The 16,757-nt window shown below is 33.8% G+C and overlaps 1 protein-coding gene across 2 annotated transcripts in view; it reads right to left on the bottom strand.

Annotated features, from left to right (window-relative positions):
• js (jiangshi) overlaps positions 1-8,375 on the bottom strand; it is a 72,231-nt gene extending 63,856 nt beyond the window's left edge. The window contains exon 1 of one of the 2 annotated variants that reach the window (XM_028312264.1): positions 8,237-8,375. The gene's annotated coding sequence lies outside the window, so the exon portion shown is untranslated. Of the gene's footprint in view, positions 1-2,422; positions 2,601-8,236 lie in introns of those variants that run through there. The other variant, XM_028312262.1, reaches the window with a different exon arrangement.
• Between the last annotated feature and the right edge of the window lie 8,382 nt (positions 8,376-16,757).

The raw sequence follows: 16,757 nt of genomic DNA, 5'->3' as shown, positions 1-16,757 counted from the left end.
TGATAGGGATAGAGACATGCGATTTTTGGTTTTACAAAGATAATACGATAGAAAATAATACAAAGTTATAAAAATCACCTATTATAGGGGCATTTTTTTGAGAAATTTATCAAATAACCAAAAAAATACGAATTTTTAAGCAGATTTTTTTCAAAAAGTATCATTTTTTATTATTTGTTGGCATTTTCTGGGTATTTTATGTATTTTTTTTAGTATCGCCTGTTATTTAGCATTATTACTGTTTTTATTTTATCAGGATATACCTCTTAGTTTAAAAGTTATTACGTTTTCTTTACGAGAAGTAATTGGAAGAAATAAAATTCTATAAAAAATAAAAAATAAATCTCAAAAATTTTTACACCTCTTTTTTGTCGATAAAAATAGGTCTAGTTTCACATATTTTCATATGTACACTTTAACGTGACTCACACTGTATAATGATAAGTTATTATCTGATTGGACTGAAATTGGAACAGTTCCAATTTACTACAACAAATGTTTCAACTTTTATAATTGTGGTTTTCTAACTTTCAAATAAAAAGTATTCCCTAAATATTTTCACTAAAAGACAGATGTAAAAATATCGGAACTGACACAGTTTCTGAACAATATCGCAACAGCGACAACTTTACAACTTTAGTCAACACGAGTGCCGTGGGCAGAGGCTATTTGTTACGTTATTATGGTTATCAAGTAACTGATGCTTGCCATCAGTCATCATGTCAAGGTGTTGACAACGGCGGGATATTAATTATTTATCTGTTAGAAAACAACTGCAATCGACTCTATTTTGTAGTAATTAAGTAATAAATAACTTGTTTGGAGCACAGCTCTGTTTTTTAAATAATTACTGTCTTTAGTTGCCACAATATAAAAATCAATTGTCTTATGATACACGTGCGTGTTTACGTTAAAGCCTACATAGGCTTTTAACAAAACAATTTACATCTTAATCATTTTAATTGTTTTATTGTTCCTATCGCACAAAAGCTTTATGATATTTTTATTTCTGACACTCGGTGATTAAACGTGTGCGTGTCAGGATAAAACCTATAATAATAAAGACAAAAACTTATCTGTCGGATTATTTCCTGAGGAAGCCTTAAGTAAACAATACGCCTCGTAATTAGTCGGTGATCGGCGCGTGGATAGACGCTAATTAGCTAAAGAAATTAATCAGCTGCACAATGATACAAAAACATATCATTGAGAACTTGCATCGGAGTTGCATTCTAGCTGTGTGGGAAAATAGGTGGTTTATTTTGTCAATTTAAAATTACTTTTGAAGAATGTTTATGTAATTTGTTTTTTTTTTTAGAAAGAAAGTTGTAACTATGTGACTACAATATCAATAATATTCCCAGTCTAAAGTTTTGTTAAGTAATGAGTATTTTTACTCTGTAATGAAGGTAACGTATTTGAATATGTATTTATTTTAAATACAGTTCATAAATAGGTATTTTATTTTATTTATTTTCTTTATGTCATACTACAAGCTTTTTATGTGTAAAGAAATATTATATTTACATGAAATAAATTTTATGTTGATTTAATATTCGATTTATAAGTGAAATTTGAATTTAATATCGATTTCAATAGATTTGGGAGGAAAAGACTTCAACGCATTAGACACCTTAATATTATTCCAACAGTAAAAATTAACTTGAGTTTAAATATTTACTAATATTTAGTATTGATTCTTATATTCAGTGTAAGTGTATGTAATTGTGTTTTTAATAAACGAGTACGTATTTTGAACATAATTGCCTACCATTTAGTGATTGTTTACTTACTAAAAGGTCATAGTAGTCTCCCAACAGTTATTGTTTGGGTATTCTACTTATCAATATCTTATTTTGACTTATAAAAGATAGTGTTGTTAAGAATTTCATGTTCATAGTGAGGGGCCATCGGGACATTGATCTTTGGTTCGAATTCGTTCAGTATATCGCGCCGATAGCAAAGGTAAAGGGTCAGGCGATAACGCAGCGTAAACATTTTCTGTTAGACTTTTTGACAGGGTTACTAAAGAACAATAAATATTTTTCAGATGGAAAATTTGTGTAGAATGTAATGAATATTGAAATGCCTTTTTCAACAGCAAAGGCACCGTTGGTTTAAAAAAAAATTACATTCTGTCTCCATTATTTTTATTATTTAACCTAATAAGACAGGCGACTGAAAATAGCATGCTAAATTAATTTTGTGTGCCATAAATTATGTAGGTAATCCATAATGTTAAAAGTTAATTAATGGGTGGAATCATTCCGGTTATTTTAATTTCTTACAACAATACAGCTTTGACTTCGTTTGACATAATATGTAGCATCTATTTAAAATCATAATATCAGCGCATTATTNAAAATCATAATATTATTAGCTAGCTAACTAGATTTGCATCGATAAACTTGCGTTCACTTACTCGATTCACCTTTTCCTAGCAATTGGCAACAAGCAAAAACGTTCACTGAATCGGTTTTCGATAAAGAACAAACAGCACTATTTTGCGGTTAGTTGTCAAAAAGCATTCCAAGTTCGAATTTTGGTTTTCGTTCGCGCGCATGCGCTCGTTTGTAACGCGCGTGCGTTTCGTTCGGCGGGCGGCGCGGCACTGGTTGGTATTTGGCGGCGCTTGTGGAGATGTGCACTGGATCTGGTCCTGCGTCCTTGGGCCACAGTGGAGATAGAGCCAGTAAGATGAGCTTTATGCTTCTGTAGCATCGGTTTATACTACACTGTGGTACATAACTTGATTTGTTGGGTGGCATTTAGAACAGATCTAGACGGATTTTTTTGTACTGATGTATGGGAACTGACCAACCTTCATAGTTTTGTTTAAAAATAATTTTGATAGTAGGTACGCTTTGATAATTTGATTTTGATAACTTTATTTCATGACTGAAAATAATTCAGATTTTGTTTTCCTATACTATTCAACGAATATGATGCAATCTCCTATGTGCTCATCATCCTGCACTATTGTTTTAAAATCGATAAAGTTTCTTGGAGTTCGTACGCAAACTTTTTAAAGGATCATCTAAATATTTAGATGATCCTTTAAAAAGTTAGATTTCAGGTTTCATCATCATCATCATCAACAGCCCTTTAAAGTCCACTGCTGGACTATGAGCCTCCTCCAATATAGTGGAGGGTTTTGCTATAATCCCCACGCTTGGCAGGCGGGTTGGAGATCGCAGTTTAAAAGATTAATGTTTTTCAGAGAGCGCTGCTGCCAGATTTCAGGTTTACATAATTATAATTATATTCTAATAAGTTTGTTTTCAATAACTACCTGATTGATGATTCCAGTCAAATCGTCATATGATTTACAAAGTCAATATATGTTAAATGTATACGGAACTGTAATATACGTTTTAAAATATAACACACCCAGATAAACATAAAGATAGGCCAAATATTATTTGTAAACCTTTTTTGTGTATGATGGCTGCTCGTTATCCATTGCCATCGGTAGTGTTATAATGGAATAAATAAAACAAAAACAATGTTTTGAAAACAACAAAACGTATCACAATATCACTGCTTTTGTTGACTTCCTAGTTCCTCATCCTATACAGGGTGGAAACGTTAAGTGATCTCACTCGATAATTTCTAAACTATACAAGATATTGAAAACCTGGTTACTGATCCTGAAAGTGCTTCAAGAGTTCTTTTAAACGGTACCAATAATAGGTTACAGAATAAACTGGATCTATCTGAAAATTCAATGTTTCCAGCTTCCATAGTAAATGTATGCCAGACACACAATATTAGAAGTGTAATTTTTTTTATTTAATAATAAACTGAAAATAAACTCGTAAATTGTATTCTAATTTTAAATTATTCATGGAAAACAATGGTTTTAGGCTTTACTTGCTATAATATTGTCAAGAGATGAGTGTCATGAATGTAGTAGTACAAAATGTATGGAAGAAGGAAACATTGAATTTTCAGATAGATCCAGTTTATTCTGTAACCTATTATTGATACCATTGGATAGAGCTTGTGAAGCACTTTTAGAATCAGTAATCAGTTTTACGATATCATGTGTAATTTTTAAAATAACGTGACTTTACCAAATGTATGGAAGCTGGAAACATTACATTTTCGGATAGATCCAGTTTATTCTGTAACCTATTATTAATACCGTTTGATAGAGCTCATGAAGCACTTTCAGGATCAGTAACTAGTTTATTGATATCTTGCATAGTTTAGAAATAATCGAGTTAGATCACTTATCGTTTCCACCCTGTATAGGACTTCCAAGTGATTCTTACAATGAATACTCCTGAAATCGTGTGAATGGTAATCGAACCTGGGTTTGAAGCAGGTGGTCTTACCACTAGACCACAGAGGTGGCTAAAATGGTCATGAATATAATCCTACGTATTTTAATCCTCCTCAAATAATTTCAAAGTACCGTCACTGAGCAAGAAGTGTCTATAAAAACGCAATACATATACCATCATCTTGACCGATTTTCCCACATGCGCGGTCAGTTGTCAATTGACACCCACCTGAGGCACATATATGGCGATGTCAACTTGGCCCCAGCGGAATGCCATGAGAACATTATTTATTATTAAAATAGCGTAAACTAATAGATGTGCGCGAGAGCACATCCTGGTCGTCATTGAAATGTCAGAAAAATTACTTGTGTCAACTTAATCGACCAAGTTATAGGGTAGCACGAGGTAAAACTAACCTCATTTCCAGACAATCATCTCTTACGTCTCAAGAGAGCGGTGATTTGTTGTATAAATAGTAAAATAAATCGAACAATGTAATTACTGCAAGTAACTTAAGGCTATGTTAATTCAATACCTAACTTGGCAAAGAGAAAATACGTGGAAATTATCACAATGTATTTTGGTTTTCTGATTTTTATCAATGGTAGAGTCAGTTTATCCAAAAAAATCTAGCCACTCGTACCTCGAAAGACTTAAAGGAAATTAACTTTAGAATATTTTATTTTATTGTCAGGAAAACAAACAGCATTCTATAACACACATAATATACATTCTATATTACATGAATAAATAAAATTATATCATTTAAAATATAGCCCGATTCACTCTCATATTTCCTGCCGAGACAAGCATGCGACACTTTATAATGCCAACCAGTTAACTGCTCCAAATATGAAACGATGAATCAAAGTAAACAGGTAAATGCTAGTCTAGTAGATGTATATTTACTACTCATTCAAGTCATGTTTCTTTATTTGTGGACTAGCTTTCTGCCCGCGGCTTCGCCCGCGTAGAATTTTTCTGTCTCAGAAAAACTTAATTGCACGCGTCCCTGTTTAAAAAACCGATATAAAATCTATCCTATGTCCTTTCCCGGGACTCAAACTATCTCTATGCCAAATTTCATCAAAATCGGTTCGGTGGTTTAGGCGTGAAAGCAAGACAGACCAACAGACAGGCAGACAGAGTTATTTTCGCATTTATAATATTAGTATAGAGTGTAGATATAGGAACGCTTATAACTCCTTTATTAATAACCTTATCCATACTATTTCCTCCCACATTGACCTAATTAGGTATGTGACCAGTACCGACATCATTGAGTGAATCCGCATAAATTAATTAATAAAACCATCAGTACAAAATCGAACCAGCAAAACTAATGATGTTTACTTAATTACCAATCAAATACCTAAACCCATGGGTCAAAAGAAACCTTCTGTCAGTGTCTTTTGTATAGCCGTTAATTGAATAACACAAGTTCCAATGAACATCAGTTATTTAACAATGAAAAACGAAATTAAACTTAAGTCTGACAACAAATAAGATTGACCTTGCAACGGTAGAACAGTGCGGTATTTGCAGGGTTAATTATACATCAATCAAAACTAATGTCACAGCTTAAATAGTTAAGCCATGTCAGAAATCCTTCTTTTGAATTTTAAGATGAAAAAGTAAATGTATGATGTGCACCACAGTTCGGAATTAAATATTTAGCAAGTAGAGCTTCGGAATTAATTGTTATGTCAAATATTATACAACAATACTTTATTACGATTATACACAAGCTTATATCAATTTTTATTTTAAGTTGACTTAAAAAATACGGCTATTGGTTTGGAAAAAAAGAAACTCTATTTCGGTCGGATACGATTCCTACCAAATGTACAATCTGTTTTCTCTGAAACTGTTGCAATTTGTTGACATCAAGCAAATTAATATCCGATATTAAATAGCCCTTATCCGACTAATGACTCGGTTGTCATTATCACACAGGGCCTTGACATGGGCGCGTTTTATTTGACATTTGACAGTTTCTTGCGCAGTGACATCAGTGACACAACTGCGGGTATGGGACAGTTTGAGGAATTCACATTTGCTGCAGTTAATGACTCAGAAATATAATTTTAGTTGTTGGTATTCTGTGACATGTAAACAACAAAGTCATTAGTTTAATACAGTACCGTAAATTAAATTAATTTTCTAATTTAATAAACATCATCAGTCAATCTTTCTTAGATGGTGGAGACCAACCAGTTAATTCGTGACACTTTTTATTAGTTGACAAAATGTGACTCTTCTTTTTGTATAGCAAAGCTATGCTATGACTATAATAGTACTCAAACTCAATTGACTTTCTTTTAATTCAATGCGAGAGTGAAAACCTAACTTTATTTTTGTAAATTGACTAACTTCTTTCGGGGCTAGAATAAAAAGTTTTTTCTGAGTTTTGTAATTATTGGTCAATATTGTCAAACAGTGTCAACTACCCAACCGTCATGGGAAATGTCGGCCCTTTCACATGTTCCATCAAACAGCCATAGTTTTATAACGTGGCTATGCCATCGGCGCGTGGCGGCCTTCCGTTTCAGCTTCCTAACGCGTAACGTGCGTGCGCGCATAGGAAATGACAATTATGCGCTATGAAACTGCACTGTATGTTATTAATTTGTCTCTATCTCTATCTCCTTAAATTCGATTATAACTATTGTCTATTGGATTGATCTTACATGACTGTGTGGTATGTTGTCACAGCAGACCTAAACTTAGTATTGCCGTGTCTAAACCGTTATAAAAAAAATAGATAAAACTGAAAACTCCAAAATGTAGAGTTAAGTTAAAATTAGTTTCAACATCCAAAGTTGTCAACGCCATAATGATTACCGTGATAATGATCTGTTTAAACCGACTTCAAAAAAGAAGCAAGTTCTTTTTCATTCAGGTACTTACTAAATATTTAACGTTTTATTGAAATTAATTCATTTATAAAGTACATTTATTTCTTTTAGTCTTCCCTGTTATCACATCGAATTTAAATCCTTATAAATCTACTATATAAAAATAAGTCGAGTTTTCCTCCCTGACGCTATAACTCCAGAACGCACGAACCGATTTCCACGGTTTTGCATTCGTTGGAAAGGTCTCGGGCTCCGTGAGGTTTATAGCAAAGAAAATTCGGGAAAAGGGGGTAAAACGGGATCCACGCGTACGAAGTCGCGGGCGGCCGCTAGTATTCTATAAATATAAGATATATACCTAAGGAACCCCACTTCATTGTAGTGCCGTTGGCGCCTTAAATCAAGATAGCATCAGTCTACCCGTAATCGGCTGCATCGATTCGCATTTATAATCGAGTCATCGGGTATTGAGATATTCAAATCGATTGTTGTCTGCTCTTGGTTAGCTCAACAAGTGGTGATTGAATGCGATGGTCAGAAGATAACGTTGCGGCCTAATTATTCAAGTTCTTATTTCAATGTGGACTATTTTGTTTGTCAACCGACTTCAAAAAAGGAGGAGGTTCTAAATTTGACCCGTGTGTTTTTTTTTCTATGTTTGTTACGCGATAACTCCGCCAATTATGAACCGATTTGAACAAATCTTTTTTCGGCGTATAGGTAATAATAGAAAAAACAACCCCCAAGGGTGGAAAATTGGGGATGAACTTTTTTATACGCAATATCTCCGCCGATTATGAACCAATTTGAACGATTATTTTTTTGTTGAATAGGTATTATCAAAAGGGTGGTTTCATGCGAATTTGAAGAAAATATTTCACCCCCAAGGGTAGAACTTTTTTTTAATTTTTAGTTTTTTTTTGTGTTCACGCATTTGAAGTCGGTTTTATTTTTTTCAAAAAGTTATTAGTTACAACAATTTAACTTGTGGCTGTTTTGAATATTGGGAATTTCATCATCATCATCATCATTTCAGCCACAGGACGTCCACTGCTGAACATAGGCCTCCCCAATGATTTGCAGACTGACCTGTTGGTAGCGGCCTGCATTCAGCACCTTGCTGCTCCCTTTATGAGGGTGTATGTCCATCATGCGGGTGAACATCCCACGCTGCGCTTTCCGGTGCGTGCTTTCACCTCCAGAACCTTGCTGCCCCATCGGCTGTTGGGAATATAATTTTAAAAATGTATAGTATTAACTCTACATACATATTCATGACTTTAAAATCTAAAATTATCTTTTTGATTTATCTCTACACATCGTACTGAATGAGTATATGAAATCAGATTTAAATTGATTTAATTTTATCATTATTGTTGCCTTTATTTCTTGGCGTGCCATAAATTACGCAATCTGGGCTCTAAATTAACTAGGTACATTGTGACTAAAATGTCACTTCGATACGCATCGAGAATCTAACGACATTTTGTTTGACGAAGCTAGAAGTTCAATAGATATGGCTATTTTTATATTCAAGTAGACATGTAGAAATACTTTGCGATTCGCACTTCATTATGCTCACTTTTTACGATTGATTGATTACGATTTTAATTAATTTTCTTTATTAGGAACACATACAGCTTTTATTATACCTGTGTTATAATAAAAGCTGTAGGTGTTCCATTCCAAAAAATACATACAAAAATAATTCTTACACTTTAACTTAGTTTTTTAAGTCTTACTTTGTAAACATTTCAAATGCATCTCAAATTAAAACTTAATAAAATCTATTGACTCCACCACCGTATGCCTCAGAGTCTATCAGAGAACTAGTAGCCCTGAGATTATTAAAATAATTTATATGGGAAACGCATTTCTAGTCGCATCTTTATCTTTGATCTGTGTAGTACTTACATGTACGCCTCCGCCTTGTTTGAGTATTTAAATGTGGAAATGTCAACAATTATGTACTTAGACGGAGCAGAGGCTGGCTGTGGGGCCTGCTCGAGGTAGGCCAACGATAAAACTGTAAATATTTGAATGTTTAGTCTTACTGCTGGAAATATGGATCCATGAAACGTTACAGCAAGCGGCATTGGCAACACACTAAGCCCCAGAAACTATTACAAACAAAAATAACCGGTGAAACAAACTACTGACCTACAGCTGCGTAATCTCACGAATGTTTCAAATTAGTAATTACACATCAAATCCTCAGAACAATGCAACCATATCAAATTCCACTAAACAGCTTAATATTACTTAGCGGCTTTACAAACAACACGGAAACATTGCTCTCAATTATTTACAGATAATGTTCCTCAAATGTAACTAGTTGTGCGCCGACATTATGGCATAACTACCACTTTAGCATGTTGTTAATTAGAATGATCACAACGTGGGCACCAGGAAGCAAAGTTTAAATGATTGACCAATAAAACTGTATCAACGACCAATTTGTATCAAATATAAGTTACGCAAATAGCTAACCTTTAAAAGAAGTATAATGATAATACTAAGATCACTCGAGTCCGTAATGATACCTCCAGGCGAACATAATTAGAAGAAGTGGTTCTTCGACGCATTAATTGCCTAGGATAGCATCTAAGTAGGCTAGTTAAGAAAGAGTTCTGTATTTAACTCAGCCAGTTAAGTTCTTGACTCCCACTGACCCGGTAGTGGGTCATCAAACTGATGTTTATTGTGTCTTGTTTTACAGGCAGCTAATCATAGGATGTTGATCACTGAAGTACCTACATACCGATTTTCTAGTGGTACTGTAACATAGATACGTTAATTTACAATAACATTGCACTTGTTGTGAATGAAAAGTCCATAAAATACCCACTTATTTAAAAGATCTATCTCCATGCTCTACATAATATAAAAGAAAGAAAAAAATCATCCATTCCTATGAGTAATTAATGTAAAAAACAGACAGATTGAGATTTTAGGTTTATTCTCCAATGGAGATCGATATAACGTAAACTTTTATTTCATTCACACGAGTAAGTTGATTACATTCCTATTTATCACTTTCACTTTTAAATTCACCTATATCTCTCACATTCATGGCACCATCAAGGTGTCAGAGTGAGATAAAATAATAAAGTCAGCCATATTTTTCTGAAAATGTTGTTTAATGATAGATCGCCCGGAGTCCTGCCAGCAGGACTTAAAGTACTTCCGGTAGGACGCAAAATTAAACGATCACAGTTTTGTAAGTATACATTGTAGAAATTTCAAATTTACACGAAAAAATAGAGTGTTTCTCTCTCTTTCACCCAATAGTGCCCAAGATCGAAAAACGCGACTAACCGTTAGTCGGAGCCCGATGGCGCACGAGTATACACGGGGGCAGCGCGTTCGCGCTCGCGCGACACATTTTGACGCGCCGGGCGTGGAGTCGGCAACATTTTGGCGATAATATTATAATGAATGTGAAGTATTCCAGCCTAATCAAACATTTATAATTTATTTCTTGTTTTTGTTTTTAATTTGTAGTGTATTTGTAAGTGATAGGTGTAATTTCTAATACAAAGTGACGTACCAAAGTAATTAATTTAAAGTTCCTTATTATAGTTCCTATTAGTTAAGTTGAAAGAAGATAAACAAGTTTATAATATATTAAGAAAAGTAAAATACTGGTTAAACAAAATGATTCTACGACATGACTTTTTATTTAATAAACACTAACCAAGTGTTTACTACTTCTGGTGAGGATGAGTTCAAATTTGAAGGTCACCGTACTGCTGGAAGGACCAGCAAGCAAACACGTACAAATTGCGTACTGCGGGCAGGACTTGCGATAATCTTCTGGCAGGACGTTTAGAACAAAAGACCAGTCCTTCCAGAAGAGCTTCCAGCAGGACAAAGCACCGGGCGATCTATCATTAAATATCAATTCAATAAATATGCCAATTATCTGGCACCATATTAAGCGAGAGTGCGCTAATTTGGACCAGTTTTTTTCAATCCCATTTTACAAATAGTTTTCTTTTGTTTTTGCTAATGTCCATGGTATATAATAAAAGATAAATTATTCAACTTACTATTTCAAAACTATTAATTAACATGATTGTTGTATATTTAGCACAAATTAACAAAATACGAGCTCAGAGCTTCGGTCCAATTTAGCCACNCACTACCCTCTGATGCTTTAGGTATTCATACTTGACTATTAGTACCTGGGCTAGGCGATTTAACGGACATTAATAATTTTTATTGCGCATCTCTAAAATTTCAGTATTTGTGCCCAAACTGGTTCTATAAAAGCATTATAGCAAGCTATACAGCTCGTATACAGCTGACATACAAAGCTTGTGGAGTACATGTGAACGACTAGACATACTATAATAGAACCCCGAATGCTACTTGGGAAAGTACATTTATTTCTTTTAGTCTTCCCTGTTATCACATCGAATTTGAATCCTTATAAACATTCTATAAATAAATACTTAACTATAAGATATTTATGTATACCTACCTAAGGAACCCCACTTCATTGTAGTGCCGTTGGCGCCTTAAATCAAGATAGCATCGTCTACCCGTAATCGGCTGCATCGATTCGCATTTATAATCGAGTCATCGGGTATTGAGATATTCAAATCGATTGTTGACTGCTCTTGGTTAGCTCAACAAATGGTGATTGATTGCGATGGTCAGAAGATAACGTTGTGGCCTAATTATTCAAGTTATTTATTCATTGGACTGTTTTGTTACTTACAATTTTAGTTGTGGCTGTGTTGAACATTGGGAATTTCATCATCATCATCATTTCAGCTACACGACGTCCACTGCTGAACATAGGCCTCCCCAATAATTTGCAGACTAACCTTTTGGTGGCGGCCTGCATCCAGCGGCTTGCTGCTTCCTTTATAAGGTCGTCGGTCCACCTTGTGGGTGAACGTCCCACGCTGCGCTTTCCGGTACGTGCTTTCACTCCAGAACCTTGCTGCCCCATCGGCTGTTGGGAATATAATTTTAAAAATGTATAGTATTAACTCTACATACATATTCATGACTTTAAAATCTAAAATTATCTTTTTGATTTATCTCTACACATCGTACTGAATGAGTATATGAAATCAGATTTAAATTGATTTAATTTTATCATTATTGTTGCCTTTATTTCTTGGCGTGCCATAAATTACGCAATCTGGGCTCTAAATTAACTAGGTACATTGTGACTAAAATGTCACTTCGATACGCATCGAGAATCTAACACATTTTGTTTGACGAAGCTACAAGTTCAATAGATATGGCAATTTTTATATTCATGTAGACATGTAGAAATACTTTGCGATTCGCACTTCATTATGCTCACTCCATACTCTATAATGTGAAATTACGATTTTAATTAATTTTCTTTATTAGGAACACATACAGCTTTTATTATACCTGTGTTATAATAAAAGCTGTAGGTGTTCCATTCCAAAAAATACATACAAAAATAATTCTTACACTTTAGCTTAGTTTTTTAAGTCTTACTTTGTAAACATTTCAAATGCATCTCAAATTAAAACTTAATAAAATCTATTGACTCCACCACCGTGTATGCCTCAGAGTCTATCAGAGAACTAGTAGCCCTGAGATTATTAAAATAATTTATATGGGAAACGCATTTCTAGTCGCATCTTTATCTTTGATCTGTGTAGTACTTACATGTACGCCTCCGCCTTGTTTGAGTATTTAAATGTGGAAATGTCAACAATTATGTACTTAGACGGAGCAGAGGCTGGCTGTGGGGCCTGCTCGAGGTAGGCCAACGATAAAACTGTAAATAATTGAATGATTAGTCTTACTGCTGGAAATATGGGTCCATGAAACGTTACAGCAAGCGGCATTGGCAACATCCTAAGCCCCAGAAACTATTACAAACAAAAATAACCGGTGAAACAAACTACTGACCTACAGCTGCGTAATCTCACGAATGTTTCAAATTAATAATTACACATCAAATCCTCAGAACAATGCAACCATATCAAATTCCACTAAACAGCTTAATATTACTTAGCGGCTTTACAAACAACACGGAAACATTGCTCTCAATTATTTACAGATAATGTTCCTCAAATGTAACTAGTTGTGCGCCGACATTATGGCATAACTACCACTCTAGCATGTTATTAATTAGAACGATCACAACGTGGGCACCAGGAAGCAAAGGTTTAAGTTATTGACCAATAAAACTGTATCAACGACCAATTTGTATCAAATATAAGTTATGCAAATAGCTAACCTTTAAAAGAAGTATAATGATAATACTAAGATCACTTGAGTCCGTAATGATACCTCCAGGCGAACATAATTAGAAGAAGTGGTTCTTCGACGCATTAATTGCCTAGGATAGCATCTAAGTAGGCTAGTTACGAAAGAGTTCTGTATTTAACTCAGCCAGTTAACTTCTTGACTCCCACTGACCCGGTAGTGGGTCATCAAACTGATGTTTATTGTGTCTTGTTTGACAGGCGAAGCTAATCGTAGGATTTAGATCGCTGAAGTACATACCGATTTTCTAGTTGTACTGTAACATATTATGTTAATTTACAATAACATTGCACCTGCTATCAATAATAAGTCCTTAAAATACCTACTTATTAAAATATCTATCTCCATGTTCTACATAATGTAAAAGAAAGAAAAAAATCGTCCATTCCTATTATTTAATGTAAAAAAACAGACAGATTGAGGTTTTAGGTTTATTCTCCGATGGAGATTGATATAACGTAAACTTTTTTAATCTCATTAACACGGGTAAGTTGATTACATTCCTATTTATCACTTTCACTTTAAATTCACCTATTTTCTCACACTCATGGCACCATCATTGTGTGAGAGTGAGATAAAATAATAAAATCAGCCATATTTTAAAAAAAAAATTTTTTTATATTTATTAAAAAAGATATGCCAATTAACGGGCACCATATTACATGTTTCCGTTCGTTACCTTTCTATATTGAACAGCATGTTCTTTGTAATATTTTTTTGTAAAGCTAATTGTTTTGCAATGTAACCTATTTCAACAATTTAACTAAGTAGTTTCATAAACTGCGTACAGTAACATCCGTTTTGATATTTTGGTAACAGGAAATCTTAGATCAATATTAATTGAGCGACTCAGAGTTGAGTTAACGTCAATATTTTCAATGAGTAAATCTCAGACTTTGGGATTCTCCCAAAGTTTTAATGAATCATTGAAACCACCATATGTAATTATTCAATTAAACCCCTTAACTTACCGACTTTTAAGAATTTTGACAGGGTAATTTAGTCATTGAATGAGTCATTAAGAGTACGAGGAATATAATAGTTGAGTTTTTGTAAAAAGTGCCCAATGGGATGTTGGGTTTTGCTTTTGATGATCCTAAAGTTATGAAAATATTGATTGAATCAGCTTGAATACTTATCTGTCTGCTCCTACGTTTTCAAATAACGATCAAACACGAAGAAGTGACACTACTGCAACACCAACGCTAAGCTATACGATTATTAGTTTTACGATGGAACACTATACGATAAAAGTGAGGTTACACACTGGTAATTTGCCGAAGCCCTTAAGCCATAACATAATTATGAACTCACCTAAAAGGGTTATAGGTTACGCATGCTTTCAAAACGGGTCCGTGAACTCCCGAATGAAACCGTTACTTACCGAATCTCACGATTTTTTTATTTCACTCAGTGTTTACGAAATTGCTTTTAATTACCTATGAGCATGCCGTAATTAGATTGAAGAGTTCAAAAGTAAGGATCAGAACGAACTACAAAACGATCATTAAAAATTATGCAATTATCGCAAGCGCAATGCAATTAGTCAATAATAAACTATCCGAAGTTGTAATTTACATCTTTAGTTTGCCAGTTAATAAACATTTGGTAACTTTTATACCAACCATTATTTATTTAATGTTCTGTCGGTTACTCTATTTCCACCCACCTGTCTCTCACTCATCTTGCCATAATTATTGCGCTATACTTTTCTTTTTAATTAGAGGCAGAAAACTATAACAGTTCCACGATTGTCGCGTTTCTTTAAATATTATTTAATAATGTCTCGTACGTAACGAAAGAGTTAAATTAAGACAAATAATTATTATCAAACAAACAAAAGAAGAAGTAATAAACAAAAGCATCGCAATCAATTCTTTCGAAGCGCGGCCTACGCGATTTCTGTCACATGCCAATTTCTTCTTATTTATTTTTCTTAGCTGCCAGTGAATTAAGTTTTTAACAGCGATTCTTTTTGACTGTTTCAAAATTATTACTTTTGTCTATGATTCAGATGTCACTTTACTGACGTAAATCTGTAGGATGAAAAAAGAGCTATTGCAAGGCTTTTTCAGGTCATTAGCTTTATTGACCTTACAAGCCTAGCTGCAGCAGTAGCATCGGTTTTGTAAGGTAAGATCTTGAAATTATTGTTACTAACATCATTGAGTGTTGTAGTTTTTGTTTTAATTCGGTGTTCGTTAAATTATCAACAAGTTTATTTGCATAAAGATGTAAATTAACTGATTCAATATAATCTCAGTGTTTATAATAAGTCTGTTCCAATAAACTTTGGCGTCAATAAATCGATACGCAATTAAAATCTCGATTGATTTGGGTCAAGTGTCATAGACAACAGAACAGTGTCAGCCGCATCAATGCGTTAGTTGTTGGCAGACATATCCTCGGGCACAGCCAAAGTTAAGTATAATACCAATAAAGTAACAATTGACGGACGTTGACACTTCTAAACAATAGCTGTTAAAATAACTTTACTTTTTCCTTGACATTATTAAGTTATACTTAGTACGTACTTATTGTAGGTACTGTTGGCCGTTATTATAAGGCATTGTAGATATTAATAGCCAGTGTTGTAATAAAACCTAATTGATTGCTATATCTCGGTAAAATTTTATAACTTTTATAAAGGTTTTGATCATAAAATGCCTATACACCCAATAAGTTAGAAAATAAAGATCATAAGTCGTGAATATGTTGGCATCAAGCGTGTTATTATTGCAATTTACAAACTAAATTCAATAGATTCGGTGCACGAACTAAACACAAATTGTTACAAAATCACATCCATTAGAGGTTATATTTTATATTTATTCATAGGGTGTTAAGTAATTGAAGCGATCACAATCGAATTATTTTCATGCTCATAATATTTTATGAGCATTGTGCAAATAAACTCATGAATATTTATATCATTTTGCAATGGCGTGCGAAATGGAGAGCCTTTACTTTCAGGTTTAATTCAGTCAAAAAAATGCATTTTAGGAGTTTTTTTGGAGTCAGTTTTTGATTCATAAGAGATTTGATCTAAACTAAGCTACTTTTTACTACACAACACAACACAAACATTAAGTTGCTTACTTTGGGTCTAGCTGGCACTGTGTGAAATTGTCCAAAGATTTATTTATTTATTTACTACTTTTTCACACTTAGAAGTTTCCTACTCTATGGTAAAAGCGTTATAAACCTGCAAAACATAAATTAAAGTCAATATGATGTAGAGCGGAAAGCTTTTAATAGACGCAAATTTTTACAACAATCAAACAAGAATACGACGTGTTAACTAACATCAAAGCCTTTTTTGGCTTCAAATTGACTTCAC

This window comes from Ostrinia furnacalis, unplaced genomic scaffold, assembly GCF_004193835.3.
Source record: "Ostrinia furnacalis isolate ACB-3 unplaced genomic scaffold, ASM419383v2 OfSCF3854, whole genome shotgun sequence".
Classification (NCBI taxonomy): domain Eukaryota; kingdom Metazoa; phylum Arthropoda; class Insecta; order Lepidoptera; family Crambidae; genus Ostrinia; species Ostrinia furnacalis.
The sequence above is the reverse complement of the archived record's forward strand: the minus strand, read 5'-3'. Positions and strand labels throughout refer to the sequence as shown.